General features: G+C 38.1%; 1 long non-coding RNA gene across 1 annotated transcript in view; it reads right to left on the reverse strand.

Moving 5' to 3' along the window:
• Window positions 1–17,896: 17,896 nt before the first annotated feature.
• Window positions 17,897–21,239, reverse strand: part of LOC138144147 (uncharacterized) — a 37,494-nt gene continuing 34,151 nt past the window's right edge. Inside the window, exon 4 of the long non-coding RNA XR_011163868.1 lies at window positions 17,897–18,181. This is a non-coding gene — a long non-coding RNA (uncharacterized lncRNA). The remainder of the gene's footprint in view (window positions 18,182–21,239) is intronic.

Raw genomic sequence — 21,239 nt, forward strand, 5'->3', positions numbered from 1 at the left:
TTCCTTCCTTCCTTCCTTCCTTCCTTCCTTCCTTCCTTCCTTCCTTCTTTCCTTCCTTCTTTCCTTGTTTCTTTCTTTCTTTCATTTATTTATTTTTTTTTATTTTTGCTTTTTGGAGGGGGGAAGGTAGGGCAATTGGGATTAATTGCCTTGCCAAAGGTCACACAGCTAGTTTTCGTGTGTGTGTTAAGTGTCTGAGGCCAGATTTGAACTCAGGTCCTCTTGACTCTGAGGCCGGTGCTCTATTCACTGAGCTACCTAGCCACTCCCCTGTCCTTCTTTCAGGAATACCAATGCTAGGGGTCCCTCTGGCTCCCTTGCAGCCAGAGGTCACAGGAGCTTGATGATGGAGGGAAAAGAGACTGGATGTGGGGGCTCATCTGGGTTAGGGAAAGGAACTGGATTTAGATCTGGAAGACCTAGGTTGGAATCCCATCTCTCTCTATTTCTAGTGGCCTTGGGCAAATTATTCCCCTGGAAGTTTTCTAAATGTAAAATAAGGCTAATAATACACATTCAGTTTCTCACATAATAAGTGTAGGGATCAAATATTTCATAAAGAGCTTTGGTGAACCATAAAGTACTATGTAAATGCCAGATATTTTTATTTGAGTAGAACAATGATGATCATAGCTTATTCATAGAATTTAAATCATAGAATTTAAATAGCACATTAAAGTTTGCAAAGCACTTTCTACAAGTTATCTCATTTGGTCAAATGTGTTTTTGGGGGAGAAAAAAACCCTGGGATTTATACCTATGAAAATATTAAATAATAGATACAGTATGTAATTGAGTAGCTAGATCATGGGATCCAGGCTATATCCTTGAGAAGAGCCTATATGGCTGTTTGTTGTGCTGGCCTAGAGGAACCTCGAGTCTTAGGTGAAGGTTAGATTAAATGGCCTTTAAGGTCTCTTTTTCTGACTTAGAATGATAGGTATTAGAGACAGAGGTCAAAGATCATTTAAGTAATTCAACTCTTCCATGTACAAGATGAGGATTTGAGAAGGTAGAGATAAATATGGGTTGGCATAGAGAGAGGGCAGGCTTTGTTGAAGAAGAAAATTTGAGTTGGGCCTTAAAAGTTGGCTAAAATTTGGCTAAATGAGAAACAGTTCATGTCATGGTGGGGCCAGGGGGATAGATGAAAGGCAACATTCCAAATAAGATGGAAAATCACAAGTAAAGCCTCAGAAGCAGGAATGTATGTGGTGTGCTCAGTGAAGACAGGTGAGAAGACAGGTTTGTCTGAAAAAAGAGGATTCACATAGGATATTTGCAGGAGTTGACATTGGGTGGATTTAATAATTAGATGATAAGGGGGGGCCAGGTTGCACAGTGAGTAAGAGTACCGGCCACAGAGTCAGGAGACCTGGGATCAAATCTGGGCTCAGATACTTAGCACCACACCCAGAAATAACTGGCCATGTAACCTTGAGCAAGTTACTTAACCCCAATTGCTTTAAAATAAATAAATAAATAGATGATAAAGAATAAAGAATTAGACTGATTCCTTAGGTAAGGGACAGCACATGGATGTTCTCAGCAAGAGAATGACAAGACTACTAATGCATTTGTTCTTATAATTCAAAGCCTTAATTTAAAAACAGATTTTATATTTTCATTGCCACACATATGGCATGTCCTTCTGGCACTAATCTCTAAAAATTTGTTTGCAACCAATCTTTTAGTTTCATTGGTACTGAGAACACCTAATAACTCCCTCTACTAGTGCAAAATGATACTAGCTCTGGAGTTGATTAGAGTTCCTTGGGGCACTAAGAAGTTAATCACTTGCCCAAGACCATGCCTATCGTAAATGTCAGAGGGGGGATTTGAACCCAGGTCTCGCTAACTCTGAAGTCATTATGCCATGATGATTCTTACAGCTAAAGATTTAGGTATGAAAAATATCTTGACCCCCTCTCTCAAACGTGAGGCCAAATAATGCATTAAAACTCTATTGACTTAGGCCTTCAATTCAGACATTATGAAAGATTATTAGACTTCTAGGCCTAAACAAATCATATAAAGAGGCTGATGGACAATGTGAAATGTACAACTCATACCTTTTAAACTATTTGCGAATAAAACTATTCATTCAAAGCCATTTATTAAATACCTACTGTAATAGACTAGAGCTGATTAGCTTAGGCTGATATCTCTGGTTCAAGATCAGAATGGAAGGAAATACTTGCAACCCAACCCACCAGTCAAATATTTATTAAGCTTATAATATGTGTCAGGCACTGCTCTAACTATTAGGGATACAAAAAGAGCCAAAAGACAGTCCCTGCCCTTAAGGAGCACATACTTTAATGAAACAGACAACAACAAAACAAATATGCACCTAAAGGATAAATAAGGAACAACTAGAAGGGAAACACTGGAATTAAAAAGGAATAGAAATGGCTTATTGCAGGAGATGAAATTTTAGTTGGAACTTGAAGGAAGCCAGGAGGTGGAGATGAGAGGGGAAAGCATTTCAGATATGGGAGACAGCCAGAGAAAAATCCCAGAGCTGAGAGATGTAGCATCTTGTTTCTAGAACAGTCAAAATGCTGGTGTCACAAGATCAAAGAGTACATGGTGGGGAGTACGATGTAAGAAGACTAGAAAGGTAGGAGGGGGCTAGGTTTTGAAAGTTAGAGGATCTTGTATGTGAAATATGTTCATGTTTTGGACATGTTCAGTTTAAGATGCTTACTGGACATTCAGTTTGAGATGGATGTCTGAAAGGGAGTTGGAGATGTGAAATTGGAAGTCAGCAAAGAGGTTGGGTAGATTTGAGAAACATCAGCATAGAGATGATCATTAAATTCCTAGGAGCTGATGTGATCACCAAGGAAAGTAGGAAAAGAGAAGAACAGAGTCCTATGGGACAACTGCAGTTAAAGGGCATTACCTGGATGAGGGTCCAGTAAAGGAGCCTGAGAAGGAGTGGTCAGATAGATAGGTGAACCAGTAGAGAGTGTTTTCCCAAAAATCTAGAGAGAAGAGAATATCAGGCAGAACAGGGTAGTCAACAGTGTCCAAGGCTTTAGAGAAGTCACAAAGAGTAAAAGTTCTTCTTGATTGAAAAAAAGCCATCGGATTTGGCAATTAAAAGGTACTGGTTGGGGCGGCCAGGTGGCTCAGTGAGTAAGAGCACCAGCTCCAGTGTCAGGATGACCTGGGGCTCAAATACTTAGCACCACACCCAGAAATAACTGGCCTTGTAACCTTGAGCAAGTTACTTAACCCCAATTGCTTATTTTAAAAAAAGGTACTGGTAACTGCAGAGAGAACAGTTTGGGTAGAAAGAGTGGTCAGAATCTAGATTGTAAGGGGTTAAAAAGACGGTGAGAGAAAGTGAAAGTACCTATTGTAGACAGCCTTCTCAAGGAGTTTAGATAAAAAGGGTAGAAGAGATTTAGGATGATACCCGATAGAAGGATCAAGTGAGAGTTTTCTGAGGATGGGGGAAATATGGACATGTTTGTAGGCATCAGGTAAGGAGCCGGTAGACAGCAAGAGATTGAAGATGGTTCAGATAGCGGAAATGACAGAAGGAGTAATCTATTGGAGGAGATAGGATGGAATGAGATATAGGGGCATCTGGATGATGTGAGATTAAAAAGGAGAAAGAAGAGGGAACTCATGGAAAATGGCCTCAATTTTTTTGTTAAAAAAAATGAGATGTAAATCTTAGCTGGGAGGGTGGGGAAGGGAGAGCCATGGGAGCTTTGAGGGGGGATGAAAAGTTTGGAAGAATTGCTGGAGAGTGTGATAGTGAGTTGATAAGGGCTAATTTGTTAATGCTGATAATTCAGAGATTAAGAAAAGGTAGCTTACTTGTCCTTTTTAAGAAATCGAGAGTCACAGAAGGGAAAGGATATTCAGCAAGAATAGTCATGAGTCAGTTGAGAACAGCTTCCTTGACTCTATGTTGTCCAAGGTGGTCCACGATCAAGCCTCAGAGCATTGTTGGAGATCCTCATCTTTATTATGGTAGTCAGGTGACAAGGAAGCCACGTCAGTAGAACAAACCTTAGTTCCCTGCACCATTCAAGTGTTAAATTTTCAACACTTTTTAAATGATTTATTTTAAACTTAAATGCTAAAACTTGACTACACCATAGGAAAAGAAAAAGAAATACACTATAAATTTAAATACTAAATAAGAAAAGAAAAAAGCATTGTCATGTGCACTGCAGAACATAAGAGGATTCAAAATGTACAGCAATAAATTTCCATTTCAAGAAAACCTATATAATAAATACTATATACTATGTTCAGAGCTGTCTGTCTTTTCTTTGCTTCCTTGTAAGTTTTCTTTTGTTCTCTACTGCACACTTTTGACTTTGTTCTTTTTCCCCCTTCCTTCCCTCCCCAAGAAGGCTATAATTAATAGTGTGTGTATATACACATATACACACATGTATACATACATACACACACAAACAAATGTATACCTACATATGCTTACATAAACATACATATACTTAGGTATCTATAATCATACTCATGTATAGACATACATCCATATGCATCTGTGTAAGACCATACTATCCTTGCTTGTCCTGTGTTTCTCTGAGGATGGATAACATCTTCCTTCATTAAGTTCAAGTCTTTCTATATTTTTTCTGAATCCAACAGCTCATCATTTCCTACACCACAGCAATATTCCAACTTTATACTGTCTAGTTATTTTAAATAGTTTAAAACAATATTAACTAATATGCCTGACATATAGCATAGTTTCCCTCTTTCTCTTTTGAATAAATTTATTTTAGCTTTAACTTTGTCTGAGATCTTTATTACTACCCTGATTTTTTCCCTAACAAATTCTACTCCTGATCTTTATTTTATGTTTGTGTGTATCTCTTATTTCCTATCCTGATTCCTTTGCTATACTTCAACCTGCTACCTTACTCTCCTATTAGTTAATCTACTCCCCCTCTAAAGATCCCTCACTTATCCTCTCCCCACCACCCTTTCCCCTTGCCCTCTTGTTTTTATCTGAATTTAGAAAACTTTTATAGCCTTCTAAATACATGTGTTATTTCCTTTTTATCCCATTCCCATTAATCTAGACACCCTTCTATACCCCCTTTATCCTCTTCCCTCATCCTCTTATTTCTTTATTAATTTAGAATACTTTTATTCCCCTCTAAGTGTATATATTTTTGTCTCTTTAATCCAGATCTGAGGTGAGTAGGGTTCCCTCTAAAAATCCCTCTCTTAGCCTCTCCCCCATCCCCTTAGCCTTTTATTTCTTTCTGAATTTAGAAGACCCTTTCATATATAATGTATTATTCCCCCTTTAACCCATTGCTGATGAGAGCAGGGTTCTTCACTACCAGTCCTTCTCCCCCATTTAATTCCTGTGTCAGTTCTTCCTCTCTCACCTCATTTGTATAAGATAATTACTCATTTTACCTTTTCCTATATGATTTTACTTTCTGAATCACATCATACTTAGGTCTACCCTAATCTTTCTTTTGAACTACCCAATTACTAATAACAATCTTAGACATACATTTTACATTTCCTCATATAAAAAATAAAGTCTGTTCTATTGAGTCCCTTGTAATTAGTCTTTGATGTGTGCCTTATATTTCTCTTGGATCTTGTATGTCAAATTTTCTATTAAGTCCAGGGGGTTTTGCAACTAAACTCTGAAAGTCTGACAATTCATTGAATATCCTTTTTTTTCATTTAGGATTATTCTTATCTTTGCTAAGTATGATATTTTCAGCTGCAACCTCAATTCTTTTTTTCTTCAATATATAGTGTTCCAAGACCCATGGTCTTTTAAATGTTTCCACTGCTAAGTCTTCTGTGATTCTAATTGAGGCTCTGCTACATTTGAATTTTTTCTTGTTGTTTATAATATTTTCTCTTTGAGCTGGCAGTTTCATAATTTGACTATGATATTCCTATAGTTCCTCACAGGCTCTCTTTCAGGTGGTGATTAGTGGAATTTTTTCTATTCCTACTTTCCCCTCTTGCTCTAATACTTCAGGACAATTTTCTTTAATTTTTTTTTGATCATAACTTTCAGGTAGTCTGATTATTCTTATCTCTTCTTGATCTATTCTACAGATCAGTTGGTTTTCTTATGAGATGTTTCACATTCTTTTCCATTTTTTTCATTCTTTATATTGTATTTCATTATTCCTTGGTGTCTTACAACTTTGCTGGCTTCCCTTTGCCCAATTCTAATTTTCAAGGAATTATTTTCTTCCTTAAGATTCTGAATCTCCTTTTCCAGTTAGTTGATTTTCTTTTCTTTTCTTTTTTTAAATCGGTTGGGGTTAAGTAACTTGCTCAAGGTTACATGGCCAGTTATTTTGTGTGGGTGCCAAGTATCTTGAGGCCGGAACTGATCCCAGGTCTCCTGATGCTGGGGCTGACGCTCTTACTCACTGTGCCACCTGGCCACCCCTGACTTTCTTTTCTTAATCTTGTTTTTCTTGGATTTTTCTTATTTAAAAATTTTTTTCCTTAATCTTTCTCATTTGATTTTTAAAGCCTTTTTAAAGTTCTTCTATGAATTCTTTTTTAGGCAAGTGGTCATTTGACATTACTCTGGGGTAGGAGAGGCTTTTTTTTTGCTTCAATATCCTCCTCTAAAGAAGAATGCTGGTCTTCTTTATTCCCATAGTAAATTTCTATAATTGGCTTCTTTCTTCTTTGCCTGCTCATTTTTAAAATTTGTGGCAGTTTATTATTGTAATCACTTCTAGACCTGGTGAGGGGGATGTTGCCTCTGACCTCAGATCCTCCTTCAGTTTTTCCTTTTGGCCTGGAACTGAAACCAAGAATTCTGCTCTCCCTTAAGTGCCCACAGCCAGTTATGTCCCTGTCCCACCATTTCTGCACTCACAGGGCATGTGTTAGTTCCTTCTCACCTAGAGACACATTTCAGCAGCACATCTGGGCTTATCAGCAGAGGTTCCCTTAATCTTCTCCCATTCAAATGCCTGACTCCCCACATTGTCCGGGAGGTAAAAATTCTAGCTAGCCCCAGGGCTCACTACTTGCTGTTTCAACAGAACTAGTCTGGAGGTATTTGCATTTCACTGGGATGGATCTTCTCTGGTTATCCCAAGAGGACCACTGTTCTACCCCCAACTCTTTTTATTTTTGCCACTTTACATTCATCATGAGGTGCTATTTTGTCTTGTTTGTGGGGGAAATCTGGAAAATTTAGAATTTTCTGATGTCCTCTGCCATTTTCCCAGAATCCTCTCCTTCAATACCTTTTAAAATAATTAACCCTGCCCACCTCAGGGAATGCTAGTAGATATTTCTCCCACCATTATTACTGTATGCAAGGTCTATATGATAAGCATTAGTGAAACAAAAGACAAATACTTATACAGTCTTCATTTTGAATAAATTTATATTTTGCTGAGAAACTGGATCCTTTTATTTTATTTTTTATTATTAATTTTTTTATTAATTTGTTTACTTTTAGTTTACAAGATTCAATTCCACAATTCCTTGAGTTTCACATTCTGGCCCCCCCCCCCGTTCCCCCCCCCCCCCACCCATGGAGGCATACAGTCAAGTATAGGATCTGTAAATACTTTCACATTAGATATTAGTCAGATTATAAAGACGGATTATATCAGATGGAATGAAAAATGGTAAAGAGGAAATAAGGTACTTTGCTTCAATCTGGATTCAAACTCAGTTCTTTCTAGTTCTTTCTCTGGATGTAGACATCTCTCTCCATCATGAATCTTTTGGGATTGATGTATATCACTGCATTGCTGAAAGAAGTCCAGTCTATCAAAGTTGGTCATCACACATATGTTGTGTCTGTAGTTGTGTACAAATTTCTCCTGGTTCTACTCTTCTCATTTAGCATCAGTTCGTATAAGCCTCTCCATGTAAATATGAAGTCCATCTGCTCCTCATTTCTTATAGCACAATAGTATTCCATAACATGCATATAACACAACTTGTTCAGCCATTCACCAATTGATGGACACCCCCTTAATTTCCAATTCTTTGCTACCACAAAAAGAGCTGCTATAAATATTTTTTGTACATATGGGTGTATCTCCCACTTCTATGATCTCTTTGGGATATAACCCTAGAAATGGTATTGCTGGGTCAAAGGTATGAAATTATTTATAGCCCTTTGGGCATAATTCCAGATTGCTCTTCAGAAAGGTTGGATCAGTTCACAACTCCACCAGCAATGCATTAGTGTTCCAATTTGCCCACATCCTCTCCAGCATTTGTCATTTTCCTGTTTTGTCATCTTAGCCAATCTGACTGGTGAGATGTGATACCTCAGAGTTGTTTTGATTTGCATTTCTCGAATCAATAGTGATTTACAGCATTTCTTCATGTGCTTATAGATAAATTTAATTTCTTTCTCTGAAAACTGCCTGTTCATATCCTTGGACCATTTATCAATTGGGGAATGACTTGTATTCTTATAGATTTGACTAAATTCTCTGTATATTTTAGAAATGAGTCCTTTATCAGAGACACAAGTTGTAAAAATTCTTTCCCAATTCTCAACCTCCCTCTTAATCTTGGTTACATTGACTTGGTTTGTACAGAATCTTTTCAATTTAATGTAATCAAAATTATCTATTTTGCATTTTATAATGCTCTCTAATTCTTTTTTTGTCATAAAGTCTTTCCCTCTCCACAAATCTGACAGGTAAACTATTCCTTGTTTTCTGAGATTGCTTACAGTATCAACCTTTATACCTAGATCATGAACCCATTTAGACTTGATTTTGGTATATGGTATTAGATAATGGTCTATGCCCAGTTTCTGCCATATTATATTCCAGTTTTCCCAGCAGTTTTTGTCACATAGTGAGTTCTTATCCCAAAAACTGGGTCTTTGGGTTTATCAAACAATAGATTACTATAGTCATTGACTGCTGAATCTTGTGTGCCTAATCTATTCCATTGATCCACTACTCTATTCTTCAGCCACTACCAAGTAGTTTTGATGACTGCTGCTTTATAATACAGATTGAAATCTGCTATAGCTAGTCTACCTTCCCTAGCATTTCTTTTCATTAATTCCCTTGATTTTCTGGACCATTTATTCTTCCAAATGAATTTTGTTACTATTTTTTCTAGCTCTATAAAGTAGTTTTTTGGTAAATTGATTGGTATGACACTAAATATATAATTAATTTAGGTAAAATTGTCATTTTTATTATGTTAGCTTGACCCAGCCATGAGCAATTGATGTTTTTCCAATTAGTTAGATCTGACTTTATTTGTGTGAAAAGTGTTTTGTAGTTGTGATCATATAGGTCCTGGGTTTGTTTTGGCAGGTAGATTCCCAAATATTTTATAATGTCTACAGTAACTTTAAATGGGATTTCTCTTTCTATCTCTTGCTGTTGAATTTCATTAGAAATATATAGGAATGCTGAGGATTTATGTGGGTTTATTTTATATCCTGCAACTTTGCCAAATTTATTTATTGTCTCAAGTAGTTTTCTACTTGATTCTCTAGGATTCTCTAAGTATATCATCATATCATCTGCAAAGAGTGATAGCTTGATCTCTTCTTGGCCTAATTTGATTCCTTTGATTTCTTTTTCTTCTGTAATTGCTACTGCTAACATTTCTAGTACCAAATTGAATAAGAGGGGTGATAGTGGACACCCTTGTTTCACCCCTGATATTATTGGCAATGCTTCTAGCTTATCCCCACTACATATAATATTTGCTGATGGTTTTAAATAGATGCTACCTATTATTTTAAGGAAGGCTCCATTTATTCCTATACTTTCTAGTGTTTTTAATAGGAATGGATGTTGTATTTTGTTAAAAGCCTTTTCTGCATCTATTGAGATAATTATGTGGTTTCTGCTAGTTTTATTGTTAATATGATCAATTATACTGATGGTTTTCCTAATATTAAACCATCCTTGCATTCCTGGAATAAATCCTACCTGATCAAAGTGTATTATTCTTGAGATAAGTTGCTGTAGTCTTTTTGCTAATATTTTATTTAAAATTTTTGCATCTATATTCATGAGGGAGATTGGTCTATAATTTTCTTTCTCTGTTTTATCTCTTCCTGATTTAGGTATCAGTACCATATTTGTGTCATAAAAAGAATTTGGTAGGACTCCTTCACTAATTTTCCCAAATAGTTTGTAGAGTATTGGAATCAATTGTTCTTTAGATGTTTGATAGAATTCACTGGTAAATCCATCTGGCCCTGGAGATGTTTTCCTAGGGAGTTGACTGATAGTTTGTTCAATTTCTTTTTCTGAGATGGGGTTATTTAAGTAATTTACTTCCTCTTTAGTTAATCTGGGCAACTTGTATTTTTGTAAATATTCATCCATTTCCCTAAGATTGTCAAATTTGTGTGCATACAATTGGGAAAATAATTCCTAATTATTGTTTTGATTTCCTCTTCATTGGAGGTAGATTCACCCTTTTCATTTTTGATACTCACAATTTGGTTTTCTTTTTTTATCATAGTGACTAAGGGTCTATCAATTTTATTGGTTTTTTCATAAAACCAGCTCTTAGTTTTATTTGTTAATTCAATGGTTTTCTTAATTTCAATTTTATTAATCTCTCCTTTGGTTTTCAATATTTCTAATTTAGCATTTAATTGGGGATTTTGAATTTGTTCTTTTTCTAGGTTTTTTAATTGCATGCCCAATTCATTGACCTCCCTTTTCTCTAATTTAATCATGTATGCACTCAGGGATATAAAATTTCCCCTAAGAACTGCCTTTAATGCATCCCCCAATTTTATTGCATCATGATCTGAGAAGGGTGCATTTAATATGTTTGCCTTTCTGCACAGAATTGTGAGCTTTTTCTGCCTTAGAACATGGTCTATTTTTGAGTATGTGCCATGAACCACTGAGAAGAAAGTATATTCCTTTTTATCCCAATTCAGTTTTCTCCAGAGATCTATCATACCTAACCTCTCTAAAATTCTGTTCACCTCCTTAACTTCTTTCTTGTTTATTTTGAAGTTGGATTTATCAAGTTCAGAGAGGGGGAGATTAAGGTCTCCCACTAGTATAGTTTTACTATCTGTTTCTTCCTCTAATTCCTTTACCTTCTCCTCTAGGAATTTGTATGCTATACCACTTGGTGCATATATGTTAAGTAATGATACTGCTTCATTCTCAATGGTGCCTTTTAGCAGGATATAGTTTCCTTATCTCTTTTAATTAGATCAATTTTTGCTTTTGCTTTATCTGAGATAAGGATTACTACTCCTGCTTTTTTTTTTTTTTTACTTTAGCTGAGGCATGATATATTTTTCTCCAGCCTTTTACCTTTACCCTGTGTGTATCCCTCTGTGTCAGATGTGTTTTTTGTAAACAGCATATTGTAGGATTATGATTTTTAATCCATTCTGCTATTTGCCTCTGTCTTATGGGAGAGTTCATTCCATTCATTCACATTTACAGTTATGATTATTAGTTTCTTTCCCTCCATCCTATTCCCTCCCCTATTAATGCTTATATTTTTTCTCCCCTTCTCTCTTCCCCTCCTTAATAGTTTTCCTTTTGACCATTGCCTCCCTCAGTATTCCTTTATCAGCCCCCTTCCCTTTTCTCCCATTCCCCCTTATTCTTCCCTCCCTACTAACCCCCCCCCATTCATAACCCTTTCCCCCTCCTACTGACTGTAGGATATTTTTATATTTAATGAAGTATGTTATTTCTTCTTCACACCAAGAGTGACAGGAACAAATCTCATGTGAAACCCAGCCTCTCAAAACTGGATCCTTTTAGATTGCCTTTGAACATATCCAAGTCTCTTCCACCCTTAAAAAAAAAACCTATCACTAGATCCTGCTACCCACTAAAACAATCATCCCATATAGGGGACCGGGACAAGTCAATGCAGTTTTAACCTATTATTAAATAAATAATTATTAACTTCAGAAATATGTTACAAACTTACAAAAGACAACATTCCAAAGTTTATGTAAATTCATGCTGAACATATTCAGTTTTGTGAGTTTTGAATAATACATTTTTGTTTTAATTTTGACAAGATGGGACACCTAATCCTTGTGTACCACATGTCAACAGTTTCTCAGACCCATAAATCAGGCAAGAAGGTCATCTGATTTGGCCATCTTGCTCACCTGACCTCCTCTCCTCTAGATTCCTTGTAGAATCACATCAGAACTCTAATGCATGTAGCAAAACTTCATTCTTTATATGATGTTAAGGACGGGGTTATACATGTAATCCTTTTAGTTATTGAGCAGAAGCTTAGAGAGATTTTCAAACTTTGTAAAAACTTGTCATTAGCTACTACACAGTGACTGAAAGGATGGTACATGTAACTCTAACCTTATGATCATCCAAATGATGAGGTTTTGAAGATTAATCGGCAAAAGCACCAAGAAGTTCTTTGCAAATTCTAATCAGGGAAACCACCAAACTTCTCATCCAGTGTCAAGACATGCCATTAGGAGCACACTTCCTAATTTGCAAGTTGGTCAAATTAGGGAGCTTGCTTGGAAATTAAAAACATAAAAACTAGAAATTTCCAGTGATGACTATCCTTCCAAAATAAATTCTCTGACTGGAGAGAAGGTAGCCAGGCAAATAGCTTTTTACCTGCTCTCTTCCTTATCCTCCAGCGGCAAGGTCCCAAAGTTTCTGAGCTCTGAATCTGTCCTTAAGCAAACCCAAACTTCTAGATGACAGGAAAGCACATTGAGTCAAATCTAATTTAAAAAATTAATAGGGTAAATTCAGGTGTGTGCTGGTAAATGCTTAACACCTGACTCAACGCTTAACACCTGACTCAAAAAAAAAAAAAGAATACACAAGAAATTTTTAAGTTTAATCTGCACATCTCCATCACTTAAGTCTAGACAAACAAAACAATAAATGAAACCCTGACATGTGGCATTTGTCCATTTCTGAGGCATAAATGCTCACACCAAAAATTGAAAATAAGTTCTCAGTAGCCCATCAGAGCTGTCTCCAACACACCCCTGGGTAAACATGAAGTCTCACTCTTGCCAAATCAGCTTCACACTTTCAAGATAGGATGGGTCTGACTAGGTAGAGCTTTTTCAGATTTCACTTGGAAAAATGTCTGGGAATTTTAATAGGTTGCAGGCTCAATATATATAATATATTTATAAATATATATAAAATACATGTAAATATATTATATATATATATATATATATATATATATATATATATAGTAGCCAAGAGACTTAGTAAAACTTTAGACTGACTTGAAGGACTTACACAGTCTGGAATAAGGAGGTGATAGCACTGTTATATTCTACTCTAAGCCATCTCTGTAGTTTGTATTCAGTCTTGGGTACCACATTTTAGGAGACATTGATATGCTAGAAAGAATTCAAAAGAAGGCAACAAGGATGGTGAAAATTTATCAAAATTATGCCATGTGATGGTCCATTGAAGAAATTAGGGATATTTAAGCTAGAAAAGAAGAAAATATTTGGGGGGAATGATAGCTGTCCCAATGTGGGGTCACAAAGCATCAGACACAACTGAAACAACTGAACACCAACAATAAAGACAATGGCAACAAATGTATTTAAAGACCTATGATAGCATGGAATAAGGATCAGATTAGGTAGGTCTGCTTTGTTACAGAGGGTAGAACTAGGAGCAATGGATGGAAATTGCAAAGCAATAAATATGGGCTGCCATCAGGAAACACACACACACACAACAATTAGCAGTATTCAAAAGTAGAACAGGTTCCTTTGGGAGACAGTAGCTCACCCCTCACTAGTGATCATCAAATCAATTCTGGGCATCGATTTGTCAAATGTGTTATTAAAAAAAGATCCTTCTTCAGATATAGAATGAACTAAGTGACTTTTGCTATCCCTTGCAAATATGAAATTCTGTGATTCACTGAGTTCACCTGAAGACCTGAGCAAATCTCCCTGAAAATCAGCAAATTAAAAATATTTGGGTAGTTCAGGGAATGTTCACTGAAGGGGCTAAGGTGGAGGAAAGAGATTGGTGGGCTGGCAAATCCTTAGTTATTTGAGCTGACCTAATTTCCTAATTGCCCAATACGGGGGTCTCTAAATAGAAAGGAGAGAAGAACACACTTAAGGGAAGCTGTTCCACTGTTTGACTTGACAACACTAGCCTTTGGTAATGCTTAGCTGCCTCTCAGTCAGTCATTCATTCCTTCAGCCCCAGGAAGCCAGAGATAAACACCACAGGAAAGATTTCTGAGAGGAGAGTGAAGCCTGGCTGGCCTCTTAGCATAATAGAAAGCTAAGAGCAGCTGTCCTCCCAAGAAAGGGAGGAAGTTATCTTCAGCTGGAAGGACAAGCCTAGATAGGGAGGAAGTGGGGGAGGGAGATGAGCTAGTCTCTGGGAAAGGACAATGAGCTCTGTCCATGGTCCAGTGCTTAGGAGAATGATAAGCAGAAGCCTCCAGTCATTTGGAAGTGGATCTCATGACTACGTCATTTTCACCTTGAGGAGAAGTGACACCAGTTTGGTCAATTCATTCTATGGCACAGTAGAGGCTCAGAAGACTATAGAGAACAAGTCCACCCCCCCCACTTTTTTTTTTTTTTAACAAAAGAGACTGAGGTCCAGAGAGCTGTAGAGACACTTGTTGGCTCTTGTAGGTTGTAAGTAGCAGCAGAGCCAAGATTTGAACTCTGGTACTCTGATTACAACTAGGAGGCACAGTGGATAGAGTGCCAGACCTGGAGTCAGTAAGACCTGAGTTCAAATCTAGCCTCAGACACATACTAGCTGTGTGACCCTTGACAGTCACAACCCTATTTGCCTCAGTTTCTTCATGAGTAAAATGAGCTGGAGAAGGAAATGGCAAACCACTCCAGTAAATCATTAAGAAAACCTCAAATGGGGTCATGAAGAATCAAACATCACTGAAGTGACTGGACAGCAACAACTCTGATTACAGATCCTGCATCCTTTCTTCTATACTAATTCAACTTAATTCAACAATCATTATTAAGTACTTGCCATAAGCAAGAAAGGCAGGGCAGTATAACAGACAAAGGAGATTCTCCTGTGGCTTCAGATTCTTCATTTGTACCATGAGTGGTTGAACTAAATGATCACTAGGGTCTCCTTCCACCTCTAAATCTATGATCGCTGCAAACTGGGACAAACACTAGCTGTGTGACTAGGGCTAAGTCTCTTAATGTCTCTGTGCCCCCAGTAAATTCTCTTGACATCAACAATTCTCAAACTTTTTGACCTCAGGATGCCTTTAAATGCTTAAAAAGAACTTTAGTTTATGTAGTTATATCTAGAAATGTTTAACAAATTAGAAATTACAATACATTTACATTATGACAAAAACAGATTTGACCTTGTGGACCCCCTGGAGAAACACAGCCCTAAGACTTAAGTTACATGTGAGTTGCATTGTCACAAGACAAAAATAAATAAGGAAATAAAGAAATAAACACCTTGAGTGCCTTTGCTTGTGTCTTCTTCCTCCTAGTCATTGCTCCAAAGCTTTTAGTATACTGTCTCAAAGATGGTGGCTGCTTAATGATGTGGACTAACTGACTGAATAGTTAGATTAGCTTAGTGCAGGGGTTTGCAACCCCAATGCTTCAGTACCCAAAAATAATAATAGTAGTGATTCTGTTGTTGTTCAATCATTTCAGTCATGTCTGACTCATTATGACCTGATTTGGGCTTCTCTTGGCAAAGATACTGGAGTGATTTGCCATTTCCTTCTCCAGCTCATTTTACAGATGAGGAAACTGAGACAAACAAGGTGAAGTGACTTGTCCAGGGTCACCCAGCTAGTGTCTGCTGCTAAATTTGAACTCAGGTCTTCCTGATTCCAGGTTCAGCGCTCTACCTACAAACTCTTTCAACTTTCCAAAGCCTTTTCACATCTACTATCTCATTTGATCCTCACACCAACTCTATGAATTAGGCACAATATTGGTGATCTGCATTTTTTCAGATGAGCAAAATGAAGACCAGGGAGGCTGCCTAACTGAAACCCAGCTAACTATTTGATGGTAGATCTAGGACCACAGAGCAAATATCTTCACTCCTAGAAGTAGACTTTATCTAGTTCACCATGCCACTGCAAACAAACTAAGGTGGAAATGGGATATTTACAGTGCCTTGTATCATGTCTGATATTTAGACATATTCTGTCCTCTCCTTCCCCTTCTCACAAGGCACAACTTGTGAGCTCAGCATCATACTTGCTGATGCTGATGAGGCAAGAAGGACCACCATTTCATCCTCCTCCCTTGTCTTACCAATCCCTAAGATCTCTTCCAGTTCTGGGAATACTCTGTGAAGCTGGTACATTGTTGAATCAAACCCTTCATCTTCTTTATGGGATAACTGAGGCCCAGGGAGGTAAAACACTTGTCTAAGGTCAAGAAACTAGTTGGTGGGTGAGCCAGATCTAGAACTCAAATTTACAATCTGATCCAATTCAGTAAAGATTTATTAGCTACCTATCAAGTGCTAAACATTGGGAAGACAATTAATAAAAAAAATAGGCCCTGCCTTCTATGTGCTTATAATCTAATGGGAGGGGACAACACTCATAACAAAGCAGGAAAGGGGCTGGAGTTGGTGGAACAAGGGAGATGGTAAGAGGGTCATTTTGTTCCTGGGATTGGAAACAAGGCAGAATAGCAAATGCAGGGCCAGGTACTGTGTAAAGTGGGCTGGGAATACAAATAATAAATGGGAAAACTCCCTGCCCTCAGGGAGTTGTTTACAATCCAATAGAGGAAAACAACACACAGAAGACAGCTGTAAAGGATGAGGAGAAGATACCTGGGGTATGATGACAGTGGAGTATAATCCACATAGTGCAGCTGTTGAGAAGTGGAAAGATGGTTTGAGGCTTTGGTAGGAGTGTTTACTCGCCCTCCAACCAGTGAATCAGAGGGGAAGAAGCTACTGAGGGTACTGATAAGACATGAATAGTGGAGTGGATAGAGGAATTTCCTGGTAATGAGCTTTTTTGGGGGGACAGGAAGGGAGGGGTTGGGTAGGGCATGATGATAGTAGAGTTGTTATAATATACTTCACTTAAGTGTTAATAATTATGCAACAGTAGCTAGGTGACCCAGTGATGAAAATGTTGAACATGGGGTCAGGTTAGACCTGAGTCTGAATCCTGACTCAGATACCTAACAGCTATGTGACCCTGGACAAGTCACTTAACCTCTTACAGCTTCAGTTTCTTCATCTACAAAACAGAGATAATAATAGTGTCTACATCCCAGGGTCATTGTGAGGATCCAATGAGATAATTGTAAAGGACAGTGTAATGGACAATTGTAAAGCACAGTGCCTGACACACAGTTGTTCATCATCCTTTGTTTTCAAAGAGGAGCAATGACATCACAGCTGATGTCTCAACTTGCCTGCGAATTGGATTTAAGTGAGTCAGAGTGCAAAAAGTCATCAGCCTCACTGTCTCTTACAGAGTCATTCCAAACGTTAGTATTAAGTGAAATTAAGTTAGTAAAACAAAAGTTAGGACTATGGTGATGACCCAGAATGACCTTAGGATCTTTGACGATTGACCAATCTCTTAATGCTCCCTAGCATCTGCTTCAGCCACCTTCATGGCAGCTGGGACAAATTGTTCCGATTGTTCTCATTCATCCATTCTGCCAAGGGAGGTCTTCACTTGCTTGGGGTAGACATCCCCCTGACTCACCATCAGGGTTTGAGGCCCATCACTTACCCTCAGGCTGGTTAGGCCCAGTGGTGTGACTACTACATATAATATAGCTTCTTTGATCCACAAGAGAGATTTGGGGGACAGGAGGACACCAAAGAGCAGCCCTGAAAAGGGCTTAGCACACCCTCATACCGGAGGTACTAGTCCTGAACATGCCATAAACCCTGTACACATTTGGTATCAGGTAGGTGAGTATTTGCTGCCATGGTCATCATCATTCTCATTGTCCCACCCAAAAAGATAACCCATTAAACCACAGAGCTTCATCATCTAATTAGCAAGGGTTTATTTCTCAGAGAACAGGACCTCAAAAGAATAGATTGAGGAGAAAGCAAAAGAATTTGAAATTTGGGGGGCATTTGAGCTGTCACTCAAGAAAAGACCCTAGTGCATTACCATGACCTTGGATAGAGCCTTCAGAAGTCAGTCACAAGGATGGTGAAAGGTCTTGAGTTCGTGTCATATGAAGGATCTGTTAAAGGAAATGGAAGTGTTTAACCTAGAGAAGACAGATGGGACTTGGTAACTGCCCTCAAATATCTGAGGGGCTATTATAATAGCAAAGGTATTAGCCTTCCTCTGTTTGACCCCTGAGAGCTGAACCAGGAACAATGGATGAAAGTTGCAAAGAAGCTTAATATCAGGGAAACAACAGCAACAACCCCCTAATACTTGAGCTGCCCAAAGTGGAGTGGGCCACTTTGAGAGGATGTAGGTTCTATCTGCTTGAAACTTTAAGATGACCCAATCACCAAGTATAGGAGAGTGGGCCTTCCTTTCCTGTATGGCTTGGGCTGGTTGGTCCCTGAGCTTCCTTCCAGCCCTCACACTCTATTGTTCCATGATTCTGTAGAGCAGAGTTGAAGAGTGAGATTTGAGCACCCACTAGAAAGCTTTAGAGCACTGGATATCTATGGATGGAGATGGAGGCAGGGAACAGAACAGCAAGATAGGCAGTCCAGGCAAAGATTGGGAGAGCTCCAAAGACAGCTTTTATTTGCTTTCATCAGAAGACCACGTGGGGTACTAAAAAGAGCCCTGGGCTTGAGCAAGGTTCACATCTTAGTTCTGACATTTAACCTGGTGCATGACTAAAGGCAAGTCATTCAACTCATCTATATCTCGGTTCCCTCATTTGCAAAACAGGGATGATAACATTCACACTTACATCATCTAGTTCTGATGAGAAAAGCTCTTTTTCCCAATTTTGAAAACATTTTTATTTAAAGTTTTGAGTTCCAAATTCTATCCTTTCCTCCCTCCCTCGCCACTTCCCTGAGATAGTACGAAATCAGATAGAGGCCATACATGTGCAATCATGCAAAACATTTCCACATTAGTCATTTTGTATAAGAAGACTCAAATAAAAGAAAAAAAGAAAGTGGAAAAATAGCATGCTTCAGTCTATATTCAATTGATATCATTAGTCCTTTGGGATTGCCTTGGATCACTGTATTGTTGGGAATAGCTAAGTCATTCACAATTCTTCATCTCTCCTGTTCCTGTGTATACCGTTCTCCTGGTTCTGTTCACTTCACTATGTATCAATTCACATAAGTCTTCCCAGATTTTTATGAAATCATCCCACCTGTCATTTCTTTTAGCACAATAATTTTCCATTACAATCATATACCACAACTTGTTAGCCATTTCCCAATCGATGGGCACCACAAAAAGAGCTGACATAAATATTTTTGCACAAATATGTCTTTTCCCCTTTTGAGGTGCTATCTTTGGGATATAGACCTCAAAGTGGTATTAGTGGATCAAAGGGTATACACAGTTTTATAGCCCTTTGGGCATAGTTCCAAAGTGCTCTCCAGAATGGTTGTATCAGTTCACAACTTCACCAACAGTGCTTTAGTGTTCCAGTTTGCTAACATCCAACATTTTCCTTTTTTGTCATATTAGCCCCTCTGATCGGTGTGAGGTGGTACCTCAGAGTTGTTTTGACATGCAGAGAAAAGCTCTATTTAAATAATCTGTTGTTCATTCATTTGGTCATGTCTAACTCTTTGTGACTCCATTCAGGGTTTTCTTGGCAAAGATACTGGAATGATTTGCCATTTTCTTCTCTAGTGGATTAAGGTGAACAGTGTTAAGGGACTTGCCCAGGGTCACACTATTAGTAGGTGTCTGTGGTCAGATTTGAACTCATGTCTTCTAGACTCTAGACCCAGCACTTTATCCACTGAGCTACCTAGCTGCCTCCTTTAAATCACCCAGTGCTATATAAATGCGATCTATTATTACTGTTATCTACCTCACAATTTTTCTTGTCACTATCCCTGGTTCGCTATTACTCTTTTAGTCATTCAGAAGAACATGTCAGAAGGCTGGCATTACTGAACAATTTCTATCAGCCTCTTTCTCCTCCTCCTCCTCCTTCTTTCTCTTCTCCTCCCTCCCCCTGGTATCTTTTACAAAAATTTTATTTCCCTTAATTTATGTTCTGCAAATTGCTCAGCTTGAACACTGTTATTTCACCGCTCTGGGAATGAGTTTTCGTGTTATCTTAGCCCACTCACTGTAAGCTTTGCTCACGGTGCACAGATAGAGACTCAAAAACCAGAATCCCAGAACAATCTGCCCCAGGCCCGAGAAACCTTGTAAAAATAGCATTTAGAGTGCATGAATAGATGTAAGTATGTCCTTCACTAAAACCCCTACTCCTGACCCTTACCATGCATGGAGGTGAACCTAGTTTCTCCAGGACTAGAAAGGCTTCTGTTGTAAGCCCAGCAATAGATTGCATGACTTGTTTAAGAACCAGTCAAGCAAAGTTTCAGGAGGTTTTTTATTAGATTGTTCAAAAAAAACTGATCTGGGTTCTAGGGCTGTCCACCAGCCTGCTCTCTCCCTTTATTGGATTCACAGCCATCCTCTGGTTACACTGTATGCTTAGGATCATAATCCTTAAAGTAATTTTTCTGCCCTCCCTGTTCATGACAATTTTATCAGAGTAAGCAAGATAGTGCATTGAATAGAGCAATGGGCCTGGAGTCAGGAAGACCTGAGTTCAAATACAACCTCAGATACTTGTGTGTCATACCATGTGACCCTGAGTCAGTCACATAATCTGTCTGCCTCAGTTTCCTTAACTATAATATGGATAATAACAGCTCCTATCCTTACAGGACTATGTGACCTGGATCAGTCACATAATCTGTCTGCCTCAGTTTCCTTAACTATAAAATGGATAATAACAGCTCCTATCCCTACAGGGCTACAATGAGGATCAAAGGATATGTTTGTAAAGTACTTAGCACAGTGCCTGGCATTTAACAGGTGCTTAATAAATGCTTGTTTCTTTCCTCCTTCCTTCAGGCCACACTGTATGGTAGTTGGCTGGAGTCCTGCTTTTATTTGCTTTTTTTTTCATTTGAGAAGTAGCTTCTTGTAATGAAAAGAGAAATGATTCTAGAGCCAGGGGAGCCTATGGTTCAAATCTTACCTCTAACAATTTATCAGCTATGTTATCACAGACAAGTCACTACATTTTTTGGAATATTGATTTTTCATCTGTAAAA

The sequence above is a fragment of the Petaurus breviceps genome, unplaced genomic scaffold (genome assembly GCF_028583685.1).
Source record: "Petaurus breviceps papuanus isolate PSGF00001 unplaced genomic scaffold, PetGlider_PUasm1.0 90692, whole genome shotgun sequence".
NCBI classification, from domain to species: domain Eukaryota; kingdom Metazoa; phylum Chordata; class Mammalia; order Diprotodontia; family Petauridae; genus Petaurus; species Petaurus breviceps.